At 39.7% G+C, this 21,276-nt stretch overlaps 1 protein-coding gene across 2 annotated transcripts in view; it reads left to right on the top strand.

Annotated features, from left to right (window-relative positions):
* ERC2 (ELKS/RAB6-interacting/CAST family member 2) overlaps positions 1-19,568 on the top strand; it is a 1,176,444-nt gene extending 1,156,876 nt beyond the window's left edge. For both annotated transcript variants that reach the window (XR_007497514.1, XR_007497513.1), the window contains one exon: positions 18,111-19,568. The gene's annotated coding sequence lies outside the window, so the exon portion shown is untranslated. The remainder of the gene's footprint in view (positions 1-18,110) is intronic.
* The last annotated feature ends 1,708 nt before the right edge of the window (positions 19,569-21,276 follow it).

Raw genomic sequence — 21,276 nt, 5'->3', positions numbered from 1 at the left:
TTTAGGATTTCTTCTTGAGGCTTCCTGTCCAGGTTTGTACCTGCCACAGAAATATCTTTGAAAGTTTATCTAACTGGTACTGTGGAAAAAAATACCCCAAAACATAAAACAACCACCTCCTACTGAAGCTTTGTAAAGCTGGTGAGCTGTGCCAACAGGAAGAGCAGGAGAGAAAGGGGAGCTGCCAAGGAGTCTGGCTGTTGGAAGGGCCTTGAGTCAGAGGCAGGGAACTTTCAGTCTAGGGGAAGTTATGGGTTCCTTCTGCCACTGCTCTTTCCAGACTCCTATAGGCACTCCCTCTGCTCTACAGAGAGGTGAACATTACCCCCCAAACACATGAATCTTCACCGATTTGCTGGAAAGTGACCCGGGATGCTACTTTGGCTCATGAATAACCTAAGCATGAGCCTCTCTGGATAAGATTTTTGTACCTCAGATGGAGAAATCATAGAGCAGATAAGGTGCTTGTTTTGTATGCAAGTGACCTTAGTTTGGACCCTTGAGCATTACTGGGAATGATAATCCCAGAGCACATTTACAAGAATAAATCCTATATATTGCCGGACATGACCCCAATGACAAAGATTTTTTATACTCTCATTCAAAGAGATGCTGAGATAGAGCAGAGAATATTAGGGAAGGTAAAAGAACAACTACAGGTAATTGAAAATCTGTAATATCTCAAACATGAAGTGAGATGTTTTTTAGTTAGGATTCATTTTATTTTATGTTTTCAACCACCAGCAGAAGTGAACATTATTGTATTTTGGTAGTAGATAAGAAAACTCAAAGTTATATAATTTCCCTCAGATCATCCAGGAGTGATAAGCATCTTCAGTTAGCGCCTCTGTGAGGACCTGTCTTTTTGATAGAGGCAGTACCTTCTGAGATGGGCAGTGCCCTGTGTTTCTTCCATCTGTTTACGCAGGGCTGAGGGTGAACAACTGAAGTCACTTGAATTGGGGCAGAAAATGCAATAACAGAAGCAGGAGAGATAATACAGAAAAAATACTTATATTGTACAAGGTTGACCTGGTTTTGATCCCGGCATGCTATAGGGTCCCCCAAACTTGCCAGGAGAGATCCCTAAGCACAGAGAAGTTCTGAGAACCACTGGGTATGCCCCTATCCCCTTAGAAAAGGGGGGGATGCAATGATGCCTAAGCCAAGACCATCACACAAATTGGCTTTCTGCTGCCAGAGTCATGCACCCAGTGAGCTACAGACATCTGAGTCTTTCCAGCTTCCCTCACACACAGTCAGCATTTCACAGGTCTAGGAGGAAGGTTCCCTTGAACTCCTCTTGTTGGTTCCAGACATCCTTGTTACTCCAAGGCCTGGACCACTGACTCAGGAATAAAATAGAGGTTAGTACACAGAAGTAGACAACCCCTTCCAATCTAAAAAAAGCTTGGTTTGGGTTCATCTGAAAATATAGCTTAGGGTCATGACCAGGAAACTTTCTGGAGAATAGTGAGACCAAGTCAGTCTTCCATTGATCGCATCTAATTCATGTGACCTTGCACCAGCCTTTTCTTCTAGTGTCTCTTCAAAGGAAGACATGGAATAGCTTTTGACTGGGTCAGCTTCCTATTACTATGAGCATGTTATTTTACAGTCTAACAGGAGAAAAATAATAGTGCAAGTTGATGGGATGACTAGAAAGATCAAATGAGTTAATATATGCTACAGTTGTTCTTCGTGGCAGAGATGGAGGATGGAGGAAATATTTTTTCTGTCATAACTTAGGGCAGGGTGTTGCTTCTTGCATCTAGAAGGTATACATCTTTGTTAATTTGTTTGTTTTGGGCCACACTCCAAGGCGCTCAGGGGTTATCTTGGCTCCGTACTCAGGAATCACCCCTGACTCGGGGGACCATATGGAATGCTGAGGATCAAACCTGCATCCATCCTGGGTCAGCACATGCAAGGCAAAGGTTCTACCATGGTGCTTCCACTTCGGCCCCTAGAAAGTATGACTTGAATGCTCTTTCAAATCACCAGGACAACCCCATGCAATTAGGATTATCCTGACCCAAATGGTAATAGCATCAAAGTTCAAAATCACAACTGTGAAGTACTTAGAAATTTTCCTGGCATGGATTAAACATTCAATAACCAGTTTTATATCACCGATGAGCTCAACTTTCTCCTCAAAACACAACAAAATTTATTGAACAATTATTCTGTGGCAGCCATGTAAGAAATATTGCAGTAAACAACGCCTGGAGAGCCAGTCTGAGTGAAGGCAGAGAGGGGACACCAGACATTAATCAAATGCTTACACACATGACTGGTGATATTTGGTGATATTTTTTTTCAGAGGTTGGGGTATAGGTTTGGAGAGGATGCTAGGAAAGTGTTTGGGGATTTGATAAAAAAAAAAAATAATAGGGAAGTTGCCTTTAACCTGACACCTAAGAACAAGCAGAAGGAAACCATGTAGAAGAGGATTAGATCTTGGGTTGAAGCCTGAAGCCTCATATAGAGGGAATTATTTGTTCAAAGGCTTTGCAGGACCCTGAGCAAGTCATGGATTTTGTGTCCCTATCATGAGGAACTCTTAACGATGTGGAAACAACTTAGTGGTCTTGCCACATTAACTTTGGAAGTAACTTTGGAGATTTCTGATTCTAGTGATCTCATTTCTTTCTTCTTTCTTTCTTTCTTTCTTTCTTTTTCTTTCTTTCTTTCTTTCTTTCTTTCTTTCTTTCTTTCTTTCTTTCTTTCTTTCTTTCTTTCTTTCTTTCTTTCTTTCTTTCTTTCTTTCTTTCTTTCTTTCTTTCTTTCTTTCTTTCTTTCTTTCTTTCTTTCTTTCTTTCTTTCTTTCTTTCTTTCTTTCTTTCTTTCTTTCTTTCTTTCTTTCTTTCTTTCTTTCTTTCTTTCTTCTTTCTTTCTTTCTTTCTTTCTTTCTTTCTTTCTTTCTTTCTTTCTTTCTTTCTTTCTTTCTTTCTTTCTTTCTTTCTTTCTTTTGTTTTTGGGCCACACCAGTAATGCTCAGGGGTTAGTCCTGGCTCTGAGCTCAGATATTGCTCCTGGAAGGCATGGGGGAACATATGAGATACCTGGATTTAAATCTCCATCCATCCTGGATTGGCTGCATGCAAGGCAAATGCCCCCCCTTTTTTGCAAGGCAAAGTTGTACCAATTCTCTCCCCCCCTTTTTAGTGGTCTCATATTTTAGCTCTCTCCATTTTATCATTCCCTAATCAGTTCTTCATCTCTGGGCCAATTCTTCTCAGAACATTTTATAACTCTCAATATTGATACCAAGCCTGTCCTAGAAGAGATCACCCCAGTCATTCCAAGGCCCAAGACTTTGAGACTTACTAGGAAACTCATAGCTGGTTAACATATTGCAAAAATATGTTTCTTTGTGTGTGTGTGTGTTTGTGTGTGTGTGTGACAGGTAGTAGTGTCCAGGGTTTACTCCTAGCTATGCACTCGGTAGTCACTTCTGATGAGCTCAGGGAACTATATGCAGTGTACTGAAGATTGAATCCTGGTTGGCTGCATACAAGACAAAGTGCCTTACCTATGTAGTATGTTTCCAGTCTCTATTTCACGTCTGTAGTCATTAAAATGGCTAGTGATAAAAAGCAATGCAAGAATTCCCTTTCAAAGCAATTTTGCATCATTTGGGATAACCAAAAGCTCTGTAATAGTGGGAGAATGGATTCATCCAAGGGGACAATTTTTCAATGACCACTAAAGATGTCATTTATATCCCTGTGAAGGATGTGAGGATGGACACTCAGAGCCACAGAAGTGGAGCAAATGCATTAGTTTATGACCAGTGGCATAAACTTTAAACATAAATTTGAACCAGATCATGTCTACATTTTATCGCTGCAAATGTGATTGTCTTGATTTCCTTAAAAACCACTGTTATTCTTTTAAACTTCTTGTCATTTTAAGGAGGTGACATTGTTTCGCTTTAGGATGGTCCACTGGTCTAATGAGCATGCCCATGTTTTCAGGGGTGGATTGACTTTTAATTATATTTTGTTTTATATTCATCTCATAAGATCTAAATTAGGTTATACATATAGTAGATATCCAGTGGGAATTTACCATTATGACATTCTTGGACTTCAAGACCATGTTTTTATTACCTGCTCTTCCCACACATTTAGCATAAGGCCAATGGCACTATAGATCCTCCAAATATTTTGTTTTATGCATTAGCAATAATGTTTCTGCTCACCAACCCCACCCTAATGGAAGAGATTGTAATGATGTACTCTATGGGAACCAGAAAGGCAGCAATGTTGTCAATAACTTAGTGCAAAAGTCACAGAAAGGAATCTTTCAGCTTATCCTATAGAAAAAAAAATTTCTTTTTCATCAAACCCAGTTAATGACACCAGAATTCATACCCAATCTCCAACATGCTACACACAAAGAATACCTGTTACAATAGCAGTCCATGAGGCGAAGCGGGGGAGGTATGGAATGCATGCTGGGAACAGGGGTGGAGGGAGGACAACACTGGTGGTGGGAATGGCCCAACTTTATTGTCACTATGTACCTTAAATATTAGTATGAAAGACTTGTAATTCACTTTGATCACAATAAAAATTATTTAAAAAAAAGAAAAAAATTTTCTTTTTTGGACAAATCAAATATATATTAAGTAGAAATTTTACATAGAAGTCAGATCCTACTAATACCAATAATCTCATGTCATGGTTTCCCAAAGTCTGTCTAAGTTACCTATGGCAGGCAGGCAAGATTCCATATGTGGGAACGGAGAAGTGGGAGTAACTTAACAGCAGACATCCTGGCCATCACTTGGGAAGTCTTAAACATGGCGCCACTCAAGCCAGAGTTATACTCTGTCAGTAGAGGCAGAACCTCCCTCAATAATCTTTTTAGCATCCAAATTCCTTCAAAGACAATGTGGACCCCATAGCCCTCATGTAGCCAACGAACATATGAATATCCCATCAGTTGCAAAGAAGCAATAGATTGGAATTCTCTAGATAGTTCATTCAATCTTAGAATGATAAACGATCGATCATTGCATTCCTCCTAAATGAAATTAAGATGTTCAGATATATTGCTGGAGGCTTCTGCATGGGATTTCTTCCGTTGAATTTTCAACAGAAAACATCTTGCTTTGTATTGCAGGGAAAAGGAGACATTCTGGATCTATGTTAAAGCAAAACATTTGACAGCAGAAGAGAATTCTACAGACATTAATATTTTTCATATTTAAAAGTGATTAATCATCCCAAATACCATGAATCTGGGAGGCCAGAATGCAAAGTCTTAGAGGAGAAGGAGGGTGCATAGGAGGCTTTTGAAGATGGTGTAGATGGACTCCTATTACAAGACCAAAAACATCCTACTAAATATCAATTTGAATGGTTAGAGAATTTTGGAATGATTCTAGGATTGCTGACTTACTTTGTAATTAATGCAATGTGAAAAGAAAAGAGTAAAGATAATAATACTACAAGGTATGAATGTGCCTTATAGGAAATGTTACTTCTTTGAAAAGTCACTTCAACCTTCCTCTCAGTCCTGATCCAGAAGTCCAGTGTGCTCCTGTGAATAGTGTTCCTAAATCATGACACCACTCTAGCAACTAGTAGTATGAATCTGAGTGTAGAGTGTTGCCAACTTGTGGCTGTATTTGGATTGGCTGGCAATAGGAATCTTGGCCAGTGAGATAGTTTAGTTGGTGGAACACACATCTACTATGTGTAAGGCACTGAATGATCCCTAAATCCACATTCTCCTATACCCTTCACTGCCACAATGACCTGAGCATGAGCTCTGCCAAACTCAAGTATTTTTAGAAGTATCTCCAGTGCCGTAAGTCCTATTATGTGTAACCTCTATTTATTTTTTTTGAGGGGGTGGAATTTGGTCTATACCTGGTAGCACTCAGGAGTTACTCCTGACTCTGCCCTCAGAAACAATCCTGGCAGGCTTGGGGGACCATATGGGACGCCCAAAATTGAACACAGGTTGGCCAAATGCAAGGCAAATGTCCTACCACTGTGCTATTGATCTGACCCCAACCTCTATTTTTCAATTAATTACCTCTTCGCAGTGTGACATCTCCACAGTGCGGGCACTAGATGCCATAAAACAAGTGTCTCTGTCCAGTTAATGTTGATTATCATTCTCCTCCTTGATATTTACCATGACGTTAATTTACCAGATGTTCAGTTTAATTGTTTGTTGACTACAATTCTAACATGCTTATTAGATTTTCATTCAGTTCATGAAGTTAGAGCTAGTGATGGGTTGTTCAGCCACTATCTCGAGGACTCTGCATGGCTCTTGGTAGACTTTAGTGATTATGGGAGGGAGAGAGGGTATAGAGGAGAGAGAAAATCCAGAAGACAGAAATGAAGGAACAAAGGAAGAAATGAAGGAAAGAAGAAGAAAGGAGGGAGGGAGGAAAGAAGGAAGAAAGAAAGGAAGGAAGGTAGAAAATAAAGAAGGAAGGATAGAAGGAGTATAGAGAGAGAAGGAAAGGAAAGGAAACGAAAGGGAAGGGAAGGGAAGGGAAGGGAAGGGAAGGGAAGGGAAGGGAAAGGAGGGAGAGGGGAAGGGGAAGGGGAAATAAAGGAAGAGAAAGTTTTTCCTATTTTATTCATGATGAGTACTGGTGCATTCATAGGGACAGGAAGTATCTCTATAAAAGACTTGCCTTCCCTCAGCCAGTTGTTAATGTGCATTTTCCCTTTTCCCTTTACACTCACCAAGGAACCCACTCGCTTTCCCAGCAAAGCTATTTCCATTTGTTGCCTGGAAACTCCAATTTTGTAGTTGCTTAGAAAACAGAAAACAAGTTTGATGCAAATGGCAGTTAAACACAAGTTAATCTCATGCAAACGTCCATTTGGCTCCTATCTGCCAAAAATAAAATAGTTTCAAAAGTGAATTTCAGATGGCTGACAGTGGGGACTGTATTCAGATGAGGGGGGATTGCCTGTCTTCAGCTCACTATCTCTGCCCATGTGTACCTGGCAAAGCTTTGAGAAATTAAACAAAAACACATTGAATTTGCTGTGTTAGCTGTTGCCACATCAGAATGCTAATGGGCTTAGTGACTGCAACCAACCCAGGCCAAAGTGTGTCCATAGCCAAAGGACAACCTCCCTCTCAGTGCTTTGCCCAAGCTGCTACAAGTTTAATTCATTGCAGCTTACTTTCCCTGATATTTTGGCCTTTCCGTCGAAGTGTCCCAAAGAACCTATCAGCTAGCCTAGCCACATAGAACAAGATCACAAGGGAGCTAGCAAGAGGTCTGCAGTTGCAGGCACCTCTGTCTTTTGTGTCTGAGGATCTGCTGGAATTAGGACTCCAGAAGCTGCAGTTGGCTAGTATCTGTCTGTCTGTCTGTCGTCTATCTGTCTGTCTTTCTCTCTCTTTCTTTGCCTCCAGTCTGCTTTAGCTGTCATTACTCAAATGCACCCTAGAAATGGCCCAATCCAAGCCTCTTGACTCTTTTACTCAGCTGGAAAAGTGGGGCATCCTGCCTCAGTTCTTGTACAAGAATTCAAGCAGGTTGCCATGTATTCCTTCCTTGAACCCAGTGTCTGCACAACCTTCAGGCAGTCTTCAGCCCTCCCTGAGAAAGGAAGTCGGTGTTCTCCATTTGTGGGCAACTGAGTTGAGTGGTGCATTGCGGGCTCTCGGTGAGGAAGAGGTTAATTTGCTCCACTGGCTGTATCCGTGCTTTCCTGCCCACACTTGCTCCTGGCCTAAGGCAGTGTGCCTGCTGTTTGGGGAGGGGGGAAGGGTGGTCTCCCTGGACCCAGGTGGCCGACAGGCAAACCATGTTATTAAGAAGTAGGGATCGCAAAACCTTGATCTTCAAAAGAGACCCCTAATTAGTCTCCTGCCCAAGAGTAAATGGCATTCCACCTCAGCCAGGCGGGAAGGGCGCCGTCAAATCCTGGGGACTAATTGCCATTATTGGCTCTAGGAAGATCCTGTTGTAAACACTTGTCATCGGAGCCACTTCTGGTCGGCAAACTTGAGATATCAAATTGTTCCTTCATGTTTCATATTCTCCACAATGAGCTGGCGGCTCCTTTTTCTACATGAGGTCTCTCCTTCCTGCACAGGACAGCAGGGGAGCTGTCTGCCTTTGTTCCCCTGTGCTATGGCCATGCTCTTCCTAAAACTGAATTCTTGTTAGGAAAGATTTTTAAAAAATGCGTTACAGTATTCTCATGTGAACATGAAAATTCCATTCTACATATCAAAATGCTACCTTGGAGATAAATTTTCACTGCAGGCAAAGGTGTGTGTCATGAAGCTAATGGAGCAAAATACTTCTCCCAAAATACTATGCAAGAGCTTTTCTAAAGATGGTCTGGAGGGGTGCTAAGGATATGTTCATGTGGCCATTTGCTTTAGACAAGTTTGATGGTACACTCTTTGTGCATCTGTATCTAAATGAGAGCCCACCAAATGGCATAAAAATAAAGATATGCTCTGTAGTAGTTAAGCATGTTAATAGCATGCATGCTTCTTGTGTTTGGAGATGTGTTTTTTTCCCTAATCTTAAACTTTTTGTTGTTTAGTCCTGTTTGGCATTTGTCAAGGGAAGGGCAAATTTCTCCAGGCAATAGGTAGCATGCTAGCAGGATGTTAGGTTTTGTTCAAGCTATTCTTGAACAGGGAGGATGCTTCTGAGTTTGAGGTTCAGAGACCCCAGGTTTGTTCCCATTCAAGATCAGCTTGGGAAATACCAGACTTAGATAATAAAAGAGGCCAATCTAAAGAAAGTTGGGGAAACATGGATTGAACTTGTAATTCTCTGAAATTCTAGGACCATGTAAGTGTCCAAATCATATATATATATATATATATATATATATATATATATATATATATAGTGTCCAGGATCTATCATCTGGACACTTTCATGGTCCAGATCATAAATTATGTCAGAGTGAGAGAAAGAGGGAAAAAGAAGTAAATGATTTCTGAATATTGTCGAGTGTGATGAGCTTTCTGTTCACCATTGAGTTAGCCTTGCAGAAAGCATCTAGTAGGGAAGAATGATGTCTTCTTTCACACAAATAGCCACAGCAAGCTACATCATATAGTATCCAAAAAACACCTTTCTCCTTAAGCTAAGCTTCAGGACCATTTCTTCAGAAAAGAAAGAAGTCACCATTACTCAGCAATAATTCCTTTGTGTGAGCAGCTCAAGGCTGGACAAGGAGGTACAAGTTCTATACATAAGTCTTGGGATATTTGCTGATAGGATTCCATTGTCTTTGCAATGAAAGTGCAAAATTCTTTTCTCTCCAGGTAACCTAATAACCTCAGACAATATGAGTACAGAGAGATTTGAGCCTCCCTGAGTAGGGTTCTCCTGGATGGCTTGGGCATTTTTACCTCTCTCTTTTTTTTCTCTTTGGGGTATGGGTGTTGTGTGAGGTAAACGAATCCTCATTCAAAGATTCACAATGCATTATTTTTCTGCACTATGTTGTGCTGATCTGAGATGTTAGTAACGGGATGCCAAACTTTGGGTTATTTTAATTCGTTCAGAAAAGAAAGGCTCACCTCAATTTTGACAACAAACAAAACCAGTTTTTGTTCTATCAGTTATGTTTAAAAGATTCCAATTTCAGTCTAAACACAATGTGCGGTTATTCTGTGACCGATTTATAGAGCCACCGGGGCGCCACAGTTACACACTGCATACATCATTGTATTTTTAAAATGTACTTAATGAACATTTTTTTCTTTTCTAGTAACTCCTTCATTGCTTTAAATGAATGCATTCCAATAGAATTTGTAACAAATGACCACTTTGTGTTTGCATTAATGCCAAACACGTTTAACAAATTTTTAACAAGGAGCCCTGGCATAAAGCCAAACTCCTAGAGGGACACTGGAGGAATGCTATAAATTTCAACAAGATTTTACCTTTTGACTGAGCTCAGCAAGTGTCTTAGGTGTCTTGCTATCTAAGGATTGTGGCATTTTGACTTTGTCAGGTAAGTGGTACCTTTTCATAATTTTTGTGACGTAAGCCGCATTTGCTGACTTCTACAAGACATGTAAATCAGTGTAACCCTGACTGAAATAAGTTTATGATTGCATAGAAATATATTTTATTTAGGCATAATTGTTCATATATTGTAGTTTCACAGATCCAAACATGCATATGCATGATGACCATAATATTACAAGATTAAAAGTAGCAGTCAACCAATTACATATCGCAATAGATTGGACCAGTGGTTATTACTATTGATCATTTGGCAATATTTGTAGCGATGTTTGATGCCATAAATAGGAAAAGAGGTAATGCTACCTGTAATCTAATGGGAATCAGTCAGAAATCTGACCATGTACCTTATAATGTGCAGGACAACTTATCCTTAGAATCTCCAGTAGTAACTGTTTCCCATAACCTGAAGATCCTTAGCGGTGCATAGTACAACATTGAGAAATACTGGAAAATACTGGTAAATCATTTGGCTTATGGACTTTTCTAGGCATATTCTTTTAAGAAAGATACTGCAACTGAAATATATTTTAGTCTACTAATATAAAAAATAGTAGACACTAATACTGAATTATAATTTCTGAATTTTTATTTCTGCTGCCATATGCCCTTAAAGAATAAAAGAAAAAAAAAAACAATCCTTAAGAGTCAGTTTACATTACAGTCTGCTGTGATGGCTGGTTGGCCAAGTGTGGGGTTTTGTGCAAAGCCAAATCACACAGGCCAGGTGCTATCCCTGGCAAAGTCCCTTTGCTTTCCCAAGTAGAAGGAATGAGTTCTGAATAGGGATGGGAAAGGTCTCTTTCAGGCACTAAGCACTTGTATTTCAATATCTATGTATATAGGAGACAAACACTGACCATCCTATGGTATCAAAATGTTTGTGTTGTGTTTTGCTATGAATAGAATCCTGAACCATACATGGATCAGAAAGGCACTCTAGTGCTGAATTACTTCATTTTCCCTGGCCTTAAATAAAAAGGAAGCATATTTTGAGTTTTAGGAAGATAGAAGGCAAAAAAGACCAAGGCATTGAAAATTCTGGTTTCATGTTATAAAAAATGTTATGGAATGCAGACACTGTTGATCCACACCAGGACCCACAAAAGTAGACAGAAGATCCAAATCATCCAGTTCCCAAATACTCAGTGTGTGGGGAATAGCAACCATCCATGTCATGGTGCTTGAAATTTGAGATTTCATGTAAAAGCACAATAAGGGTACAAATAGCATGTTGCACAGAATAGTTATGACCCCTAGAATAATGCCAAAAGAGACATCTGAAGGCAGTAGAGAAGAAGTTGTCATTTTGATGGACATGTTTGAACATCTATTCACCTTCATCTAAAGCACTGAAGGCAAGTTGGACCTGGACCCCAGCATAGAAACGTAAAACAAAATCTCTAAGTTTTTCAGTGGCACCTACCAGGCAAGACCATCAAGTCTGCAGCACACAGGCTAGCATAAATGCGTGCCACATACACGTACACACACACACACATACACACACACACACACACACACACACACACACACACACACACACACACACACACACACGCTTCCCTCCAGCCTTCTGGGCTCTGAAGTGTTACATTTTATTGCCCTGTGGAGCTGTAGGAGGCCCAGGGCAAGGTAGAAAGTTGCTCTCCACGCATATTTTTGAATTATGGCTTCAAGGTGGTTGCTCCTATCAGGAAAATTAAATGATTTAACATAATTTGTTGCCACTTTGATCACAACAATAATAAATAAATCTTCATGAAGAAAATGGAAAACCCATTTCGTCCCGTTTTAAAAGATGTTAAGTAATAACACAGATGTACTTATAGAAGTTTGTTGGAGCGGGAGGAAGGGGCAGCTGAAATGACTCTATTGGGCTTTCCCGAGAGTAGTCTTTTGGAGGAGTAGTTCTGCAATATCAGAGCTTCCAGAATGAGCGGTGCTTCTCTCCCAACCATTATTAATTAGCTTATCAGAGATTCATTTCTATGTGGGCGCCATATGCAGAGTTTGAGGCATCCAAGCCGGGGTGAATGGGGGGTCTGTTTTTTGTACCTGGAGGCATGCTGCACACATTTGGAAAGCACATGGAACATAATGGACATTAGCCCAGATGTCAAAAATAGCCTGTGTTTTACTACTGTTATTAAACAGTTTCCCCTTTAACCCCTCGGTGTTTACCAAAGCCCTCTTTCCCTTAGCCTGTTTCTGCAACGCACTACTGAAAGGGCAGGAGAAGAAAGCCTTTCTCAGGCAGGTGTCTCTATTCCAAAGAAAAACAGTCCGAAGGAATTTTTGTGAGACACCACAAGTTTCCAACTGGCTCTCCTGGAGGTGTGGTCCTAGAGCAGAATCTTACTTCTAGTGCTCCGCCCACCTATCCTCAGCCCCACAAGCACCCCAAATCTTGCAAGCTTGGTGCCCTTCCAGAAAACCGAGTTCAGAGTGGTCTCCGTGAAAATATGACTTGCACCTCTGCACTGAGAGAATTTAGACATGCCAGGGTTTAAGAAATTGAAAACAAGTCGCACAGCCACAGAAATTTTAAGGCAGCTGTTAACAATATCACCTAATAGTAAATTTCTGGTCACAGAACTTGCCTGAATATGTTATATGTTTGCATAGGATTGAACTAAATGTTGTGCAGTCATTAAGAATATAAGTGCTGTATAGGCAATAAATTTTTTATTTGGGGATGCTCCTAAGCAGTACTAAGGGATAATGACACTCTGCCATTTGAACTTGACTGTTACATGTAGGGGACTAATGATATGAGGTGCTCTGGCCTAATGACTACACCATTATTGCTCAGAGCTGCCCATGGCTCTCTTTTATTAATTAATATCTATATTCAAGCACAATGATTACAAACAGTTTGTAGTTGGGTTTCAGTATTACAAAAGAACACCCACCACCCTCCTTCACCTGTGCAACCTTCCCGTTACCCATGTCCCCCATTTCCCTCTTCCCTCATCCCCTTCCTGTATTCCAGACAAGCATTTTGGCTCTTGGAGTGGTGTCTCTGATTTCTGAATTATCTTCCTGACCTCCAATAGTCAAAAAATAAAATAAAATAAAATAAAATAAAAGGTGGGGCCAGCGAGGTGGTACTAGAGGTAAGATAAGGTAAGCCTTGCAAGCGCTAGCCAAGGAAAGATTGTGACCGCGATTCGATTCCCCGGCGTCCCATATGGTCCCCCCAAGCCAGGGGCAATTTCTGAATACTTAGCCAGGAGTAACCCCTGAGCATCAAATGGGTGTGGCCTGAAAACCCCCCCAAAAATTGTAAAAAAAAAAATGTAAGCATCCTCATCATAGCTTCCAATTAACTTCCAAATATTTTAAAAATCTCATTCTCTTATTTAGATGTGCACCTATGCCTTGTCTGTCTTCCTCCTCAAAATGCAAGCTTCTTGCGAATAAATGTTTTCTTTGTCTTCCTTACAATCTGATCCCCTGCCTGAGTCAAAAAAGAGGTACTGATTTTCTATTGCTGTGTAATAAATTATTTAGTCACAGATTTAACCGCTTAAGTCAATACTCACTTATTACCTCACTGTTGCACAGTCCAGAAGATCAACCCAGCACCACTGGATTCTTTTCTTGGGGTCTCATAAGACCAAAGCCTAAGATTCTGGAAAACTTAAATTTAATTAAAAAACTAGAGGCTCTGAGATAGCATCTACCTTTAAGATTGTGACAGTTGTTGGTTTAATTTTCTGTGGCTGTTGGATTATGGTTCCTTTTGACACTAAGGTGTCCAATGAGTTTGCTTTCAAATACTTTAGTTACAATTAGTGACACTCCCAATCTCAGCCTAACAGGTTCCTGTTTCCAATGTTCCCAATGCTTTCATTCTCTGATCGAGAGGGTGAATTCTCTGTGGCTCAAGGACTCATGGGATTGAAGTAGGTTCACTGATAATATCTTTCACTTGACTAATGTCAATTGATTAGAACCCTTAATTACATAGTAAGTAATATATAATATATAATAATATAAGTAGCATATTTATGGTAGATGTTCATAATTCTGGTATCATTTTAGAAAATTTTGAGAAAGAGGATCATTTTAGGATTATACCTTTAATACATGTGGAGCGATAGTACCAGGTAGGGCATTTGCCTTATGTGCATTCAACCCACAATTGATCCCCAGAATCCCATATGGTTCCCTGAGCACTACCAGCAATAACCCCTGAGCACTGCTAGGACACTGCCCCACCCCCCAAAGAAAAGAAGAAAAAAAAAAGAAATATAATGCAAGTCACAGTTGTACTTTTAGTTTCTTAGAAGTCATTTTTACCCAACACCTACAAAATGCTACTGTGGCATGAATATTGAAAATTAAGATTTATTTTAGGTTTATTTACATAGTCAGCTTAAAAAAACTAATGTGAATGTCTTACCTACAGCCTATTTTAATTTGTACTGGCCATATTTCAATTGGTCAGTCACCCCTGTGGCCAGTGGCTACCATACAAAAAGAAAAATCTAGAAGTCACCACAGGCAAGTTGTGTGGAAGACTTCCTGTGCTACATCCAACACTCTGGAGGGTCAGGAAGGCTTCCAGGAAAGAACTGACATCTAAACCTAATAAATAGGAATCAACCAGGTCACTGGATGATATATATCCATGCCAGAAAGACGAGTTCATGCACTAGGGGGTAGGCAGACTAGAACTGCAGAAGAAGGTTCAGCATTGCTGGAATGGGAGGCACAGAGCGAGAGAGAGAGAGAGAGAGAGAGAGAGAGAGAGAGAGAGAGAGAGAGAGAGAGAGAGAGAGAGGACAGAGAGAGGAGAGAGAGGAGAGAATGAGAGGAGAGAGAGAGAGGAGAGAGAGAGGACAGAGGGGCCTCCATGCAAGAACAGTGGACATGTCAATAAAGGTTGGAAACAGAATGAAAGGAAAAGCAAATGTCATTGTTCAACTGGCCCCATGGTCTGCCCCAGTGATAACTGAATTGGCTGAAGTTTCTTAACTGGATGAACAGGACTGGTTCAGGTTGGGCCTGCTATGACATTCTATGTGTGAGGCAGGGAGGAGTATTCTCTCACAAAGAGTAGCTTCCCAGGTTGTTGTATTGCCGGAAACCCAGGTCCTTCTGTTATTTCTATCACCAGCATCATTGTCATAGTCATCATCATTTTTTCTCTTTTTCTTTCCTTTGGTTATGATGAACTTATGTGTTATAAACACTTGGTTGTGTGGTAATTGTACACATGTTCCCTTAGTTGTGGTACTCACACAAAATGGTTGCACTGTGCCAGAGATCACATACTTTATGTGGCATCTGGGATCCCATGTAGCACTACCACTAGGATTGCTTCAACATATAGAGACAAGGCAGGGCCAGGGATTGAACTCAAACCCTTATGCTTGTAAAGTAGGCACCTTTGCCAGTGAGCCATCCCCATCCCTACATCCCTTCTGGATTTCTTTTTAATTTTTATTTTTTTGCAAAAAACTCCTCCCATCAACAAGGAATTATTTGCATTTCCAGCATTTGGTAATGGCATTTGGAGTTTTTCTTTCTCCCCGTGCTCTACCCCCCCTTTTAATCCATACACACTTGCTGGAGAATGGGTTGCCTGCTTACAGGGATGGACAACACTTTTTGAGAGTTCTCTTTTCAGTAATAACCCCACACAAAAGCAGCACAATCCTTTCTTGTGACCTGCTACCCAGCTGGAGATCTTTCTCTCAACTGAACAAATGAGTGTTCTTTGCTACTTTATCTTGGATAAACATCAAGGACGTCGAACATTTGCTGTAAGTAGTTTTTCACCCATTTCCACATCTGTATGGTGCGTCTTAGACGTCCTTTGGATTTCTCTTTACCTTTTAATCATGGGGCCTTTTAATATATCGGTCAGCTTTTTAAGGAAGATGATTAAGAAATGTTTGATGCACGAAAGAATTAGAGCTATGCACAGCTCATGAAGCAGAAGGCGTGCTCTGACTTACAATAGTCAGACACAGCTTGCACAGATTTTATGTGCCAGAATGAGTAATATGATATGCTCTAGGAACTCCCTAGTTTTCTGGCTCTGCAAAAGTAAATTTTTTTTTCGTCCTGATTCGCGTTGAGTTTCTTAATCAGGAGGGTTGTACCAAACTCAACTTCTGAATTAGCAGAATTCACTCGAGTCATGCATTTCATTTACACTTTTTAATGATGGCTTGCTATAATTGCCTACCTGTGTGGACATTGGATAGATCTGGTGTGCTCTTTACTCTGTGTGACTTGAGAGATGCTGTGTGTTCACCAAGTAGAATAGATCAGACAACACATAAAAAGAATGACTCCCACCTGTATGAGTGTGTGTGTTTGATGTTTCCCTCCTGACTTTATTCCCCAGAGAGCTGCACTATTGCCACAGGCCTTGAAATACCTTCAGTACTCAAAGGTGTGAATGACCAGCAAGGCCAGGTGGACTACTTCTGAGAAAAGAGTTATCTAAAGAGACATCTCTGTGGGATATGCCTCTCTTCTCACCCGTGGACTGTTTCTTCCCTGATTGTATTTGCGACCTACACACAGGGCACTAATAAAAAGTGAAAAAAACCCTTGGATAACTTCTGGGTACCTGACCCCCAGCTATGAAATTTTGTAAATGAATGACTGATACATTTAAAGTTGGCTTTACACACACCAACAGGCATTGAACATAGAGATAAAACCAACTTTGAATCATTTCACACTAAGAATATGATCAATATTCTTTCGTAGAATTATTTTGATATATAAAATATATACAACAGATTTTATTTTGGGTTTTGGGCCATAGCCAATGATGCTCAGGGGTTACTCCTGGCTATGCTCTCAGAATTTGCTCCTGGTTTGGAGGACCATATAGGATGCCGGGAATTGAACCAAGGTCTGTCCTAGATTAGCTGCGTGCAAGGCAAACGCCCTACTGCTGCTGCACTATCGCTCCAGCCTCTATACAACAGAATTTTAACTACTTACGGGTATAAATGGAATGACACTAAGCACAGTCACAGAGATGTACTATCAATACCACTAGATATTTGCATAATTTTTCACTCCCCCATACAGTAATTTTTAATTTATTAACACTAGTCCTCTGCCCTCCTTGAAACCCTGATAATCTCTAATCTATTTTCAACTTTTATTTTCAATGTCCAGGCATTTCATATAATAAAATCATGGTATTTACCTTTTAAGGTCTGGCATATTTTACTCAACATGTCTTCAAAAACTTATCCACATTATAACATGAGTCAGAGTCCTATTTTTATAAAGCTTAATTATATTATGTATATATAACCTGTTGATACATGCGATCTGTCATCTGTGATTTCTCCAATTTTGCTATTGTGGTGAATGGTGCAGTATGAACACTTGTGTACAAGTAGTTGTCTGATTTTTTGTTTGTTTTGTCTTTTGGGCCATACCTGGTGATGCTCAGGGCTTACTCCTGGCTCTGAGCTCAGAAATTGCACCTGGCTTGTGGGACCATATGGGACACCAGGGATCAAACCATGTGCAAGGGTCAGCTGTGTGCAAAGCAAATGTGCTACTGCTATGCTATTGCTCGGGCCCCAAGTTATAATGATGTTTTCTATCATCTGGTGTATAGCTGAACATGGAATTTCTTGCTTCAATATTATTTTTAAATTCGTTGCTTCTGTGTGATTTTAAGTGAAAGTCAAGTTCTCTCAAGTGTCTTGACCATCTGTAATTCTGCAATCTGTAAAGAAGTTAAAATAATCGAAAAAAATAGCCTTTAAAAAAGTGTGAAGAGAAAATTATCCATCATATAATCCTATTACAGAGCTAATTAACATTTTGGCATATTTTCTTCCTATTTCTTTTGGCATTTAAAGAAACTTCTGTTTCAGTATGTGTCATAATTTGAAAGCAGCCTTTTCTTAGGTGTCTGTAGAATGTATATCAACTTCATTCTATGTGCATCTCTACTTCTTTCCCATAACTCTTGCGTCAATCCCAACCATCCTTAACCAAAGGAATAGTGAAGAAGCCTTTGGGTGAGGGGAAGGAAGGGAGCAACTCAAGATGATCTAAGACATCAGTGCCAATTTCTTTCCCTGCTAAATCATGTGCTTTCTTGTTACAGCTATCAGAAGGGCTGAACAAAGAGAAAATGCAGCTCTGCAGCAATATTCTGATAATCTATTGCAGTGCGGCTCTCATCACTGTCCATCACCACTTGGAATGGCTCATCAGGACTGAAGAGGAGTTTTCACTTTCATTTCTGAGCATGTTTCCGTTCAACTTGATATTTACTTCATCACCTCATCTTGTTTCCCATGGATTCAGATAGATGGAAAGGAAGAATGTGGCAGAGGAGAAAAGAATGGCAACTCCTCTATTGCTGGAATTTGGATATCCAATCTGTGATCCTCTCTTCTGAATGTCATCAATTGGTTACATTTTATTTATGTCACTTGAACTTCATTGGCTAACTTTAAACTTCATGGAATTGTAACTGTGGATTTAGCTTCTGTTGGACACCTAGCTTTATTTTCATTTTTTTTGATTTGGAACTGGTTCAATCCAAGTGATCATTCCTAATGCATTAGATTATCAAAAGATATTAAGTCTCTGTGAGTGAATGGTGTTGGCAGTGTTTGTACAACAAGGTGCATGGAGTGTTTGACAAGGAAACCAAAACACCAAAAATGGCGAGCCTTTACCCTCCTCTGTTTCTTTAATCTGCTGTTCGAAGAAGCATGATTTGATGGTGTAACCAATAGTTACCTCTGGGCCAGGTTGGAAATGAAATCAATTTTTTAAACCACTAATACTTGCCAAGAAACCGCCTTATGAGAACATAGTGTGTGTCTCTGACAATGCATGGCACATCTAAATTGATCATTTATTGTTTTATCTACCCTGGCAATGTACTGGAGAGTGGCAAAAGCCTGAGGCACCCGAGGCATAGTCTTAATCTATGTGCTCCATATGTCCCCAGAGTTGGGATGTGGCAAAGCCTCAGGCTCTTCTCATTCCCATACATGCAGGTCTCCATGAAGAAGCTGGGACTCATTTTCATTTCAAGACCCAAATTACACAAACAGTGTAAGCTTAGGGCTTCTGTAAATGAAGGTTCATTTCTCTTTTTATCTTTTAAATAATGTCTCCAACATGGATTCCAAAGGATTTTTGCATTCACATAAAAACATTGATGAATGAGGAATAATCATCAAGCTGTGTATCTGCATATAACTCTACACAACCAGTGTGTGAGTATAAAGTCATTCTTTAAAGCACATGCCAGGGAAAGAGACCAAAGTTTGAGATCCTTTACATGTCACATGGTACTAAGGAGACTTGAACTCCTACTACTTTCTCTAAGCATTTAAGAAAACACACTTAAGTTGTTATAACTTCATAAAACTCATGACCAGGTCTGCGAACATGTGCAATTCTAGTATTGATTCATTTTTGTGTCAATGGAAGAAATCCTCCCACATGTATGAAAGTAGGAGATGAAAATCTACATTTTTAAAGAACAATGAATTTAAGCATGAGTGGCCTTAACATATATAGTTGTCTTTTTTTTTTCTTTTTTTTTTTTTGCTGCTGCTGCTGCTGCTGTGAAAAGGATTCTAAGTATATGTTCCCCAAGTCTTGCATTGAATTTATTCATAACTATTACTTTTTAAAATGTTGGTGCAATGAACTCTGGACCTGTCCCATGAGCCATAGAGATATTCAAAAGACAGACACCCTACTTGTTGAAACAAATAAAACTGTCTCTGATTGGCACCGTTTATTCCTGATGCAGTCAGAGTCGTATATTCAAGCAGGATTTTTACTTTTGGCCTTGTCCTTAGAGTCAGTAAGTCTAGCAGACTATGTGAAGTTTACCTGTTGCATAAACAATCCAAATATAGTCTTGTTTTTAAAAGTTTATCTTTTAACTAACAAAATGATCTAGGTCTTCATCGAAGGAAGTAAGCAAAGTCATTTACAGTCATACTTAGTATATCTGACATCATCAAACTGAAAACCCAGGCAAAAAATTTCATCTCCATTCACAGTTTGGTTATCCTCGAATAGTTGAGGATACCTCAATGCCTCCTACTCCAGGTTCTGACCTGACTCTGAAACTCTGAATACTTGAAGTAAATAATAAGAAATCCACTAGGGAGGGAGGGAACTTAGGGTCCTTAAAACAGAAAAAGCCACTGATAATGTATAGATAAGTATTTATAGTATGTGCCAATTTTGTCACAGCTATTGTTTGGGTATTACCTTTTGTTTTGTTTGTTTTGTTTTGCCCTACTTTCCTTGAATTAAAGTATTATTGATCTTAACTTTATGGAGTTATATTCTTTACTTCTTTAAAAGACAAATCCTTTCTCCTATACCCCACACCCCCCTTTTTTTTTGTAAAATCTGATGTTGGGTGTATAATCCCATGAATCCCTTTTCACTTATTAAAATAATCTCTGGGTTTACAACAAACACTGTGATGGTGGGAAGATATTTCTTTTGCGCAAACGTTCCCTTGAATCAGAATGAAAATGAAGATTAAAAAAACGTTAGGCTAACATTTAGGAGAAGTTGGTCTTCTTGCTTTGTGCAAAAGCAGGATGTACTTTATACACCATTTTATTTGTATGTACAGTCTCAATTTTGTATTTAATGATTTTTGTGTATTCAGTATGCACGTTAAAGCGTGTCAACTTTCCCTTGGAAGTGGGTTTCACTTTACTTTTTAAATAGCGTTAATGATGCGACCTCAAATGTGTTGACATAAGCTCTATCTGAGATGTTTTTGTGTAGAGTGGCGTTTGAATGCTGCCCGGGATCAGTGTATCTAATTCCCCAAGACCCTAGTTTGATAGTGCTTCTTGTAATATTTCTTTCAGTGAGTGGCATGTGGGTTGTGATACTGACCATGTGATTATGGACTTCGATATGAAAAATTCAATTAAGGAACTCTCAGAAACTACTAGTGGGCATGTATTAGCCAGTCATTGTAACCTCGTGTCTAGTAGAAGTACAATGTACAAGGTATGTACAGTTCATAAATTCGTTCTCATGTGTATGAGAAGTACTTTGTGCTGATCGCCTTATTTATATTCATCGAATAAACTTTGTTTCTTTCTGAAGTGAGTTCATTTCATATCTAATAAAGGCTACGGTGGTGGTGGTGGTTTTTAATCTTTTCTGGGTCATGAATCCATATCTGAAGAATCTATGAACTGAAGTATAAAAGGGCAAATTTTGGCCCCACTTAACTGGAGCAGGCAAGGGGTAATTTCCACCTT

This window comes from Suncus etruscus, chromosome 7 (assembly GCF_024139225.1).
Source record: "Suncus etruscus isolate mSunEtr1 chromosome 7, mSunEtr1.pri.cur, whole genome shotgun sequence".
In the NCBI taxonomy this organism is placed as follows: Eukaryota; Metazoa; Chordata; class Mammalia; order Eulipotyphla; family Soricidae; genus Suncus; species Suncus etruscus.
This window is presented reverse-complemented; position numbering and strand designations above follow the sequence as displayed.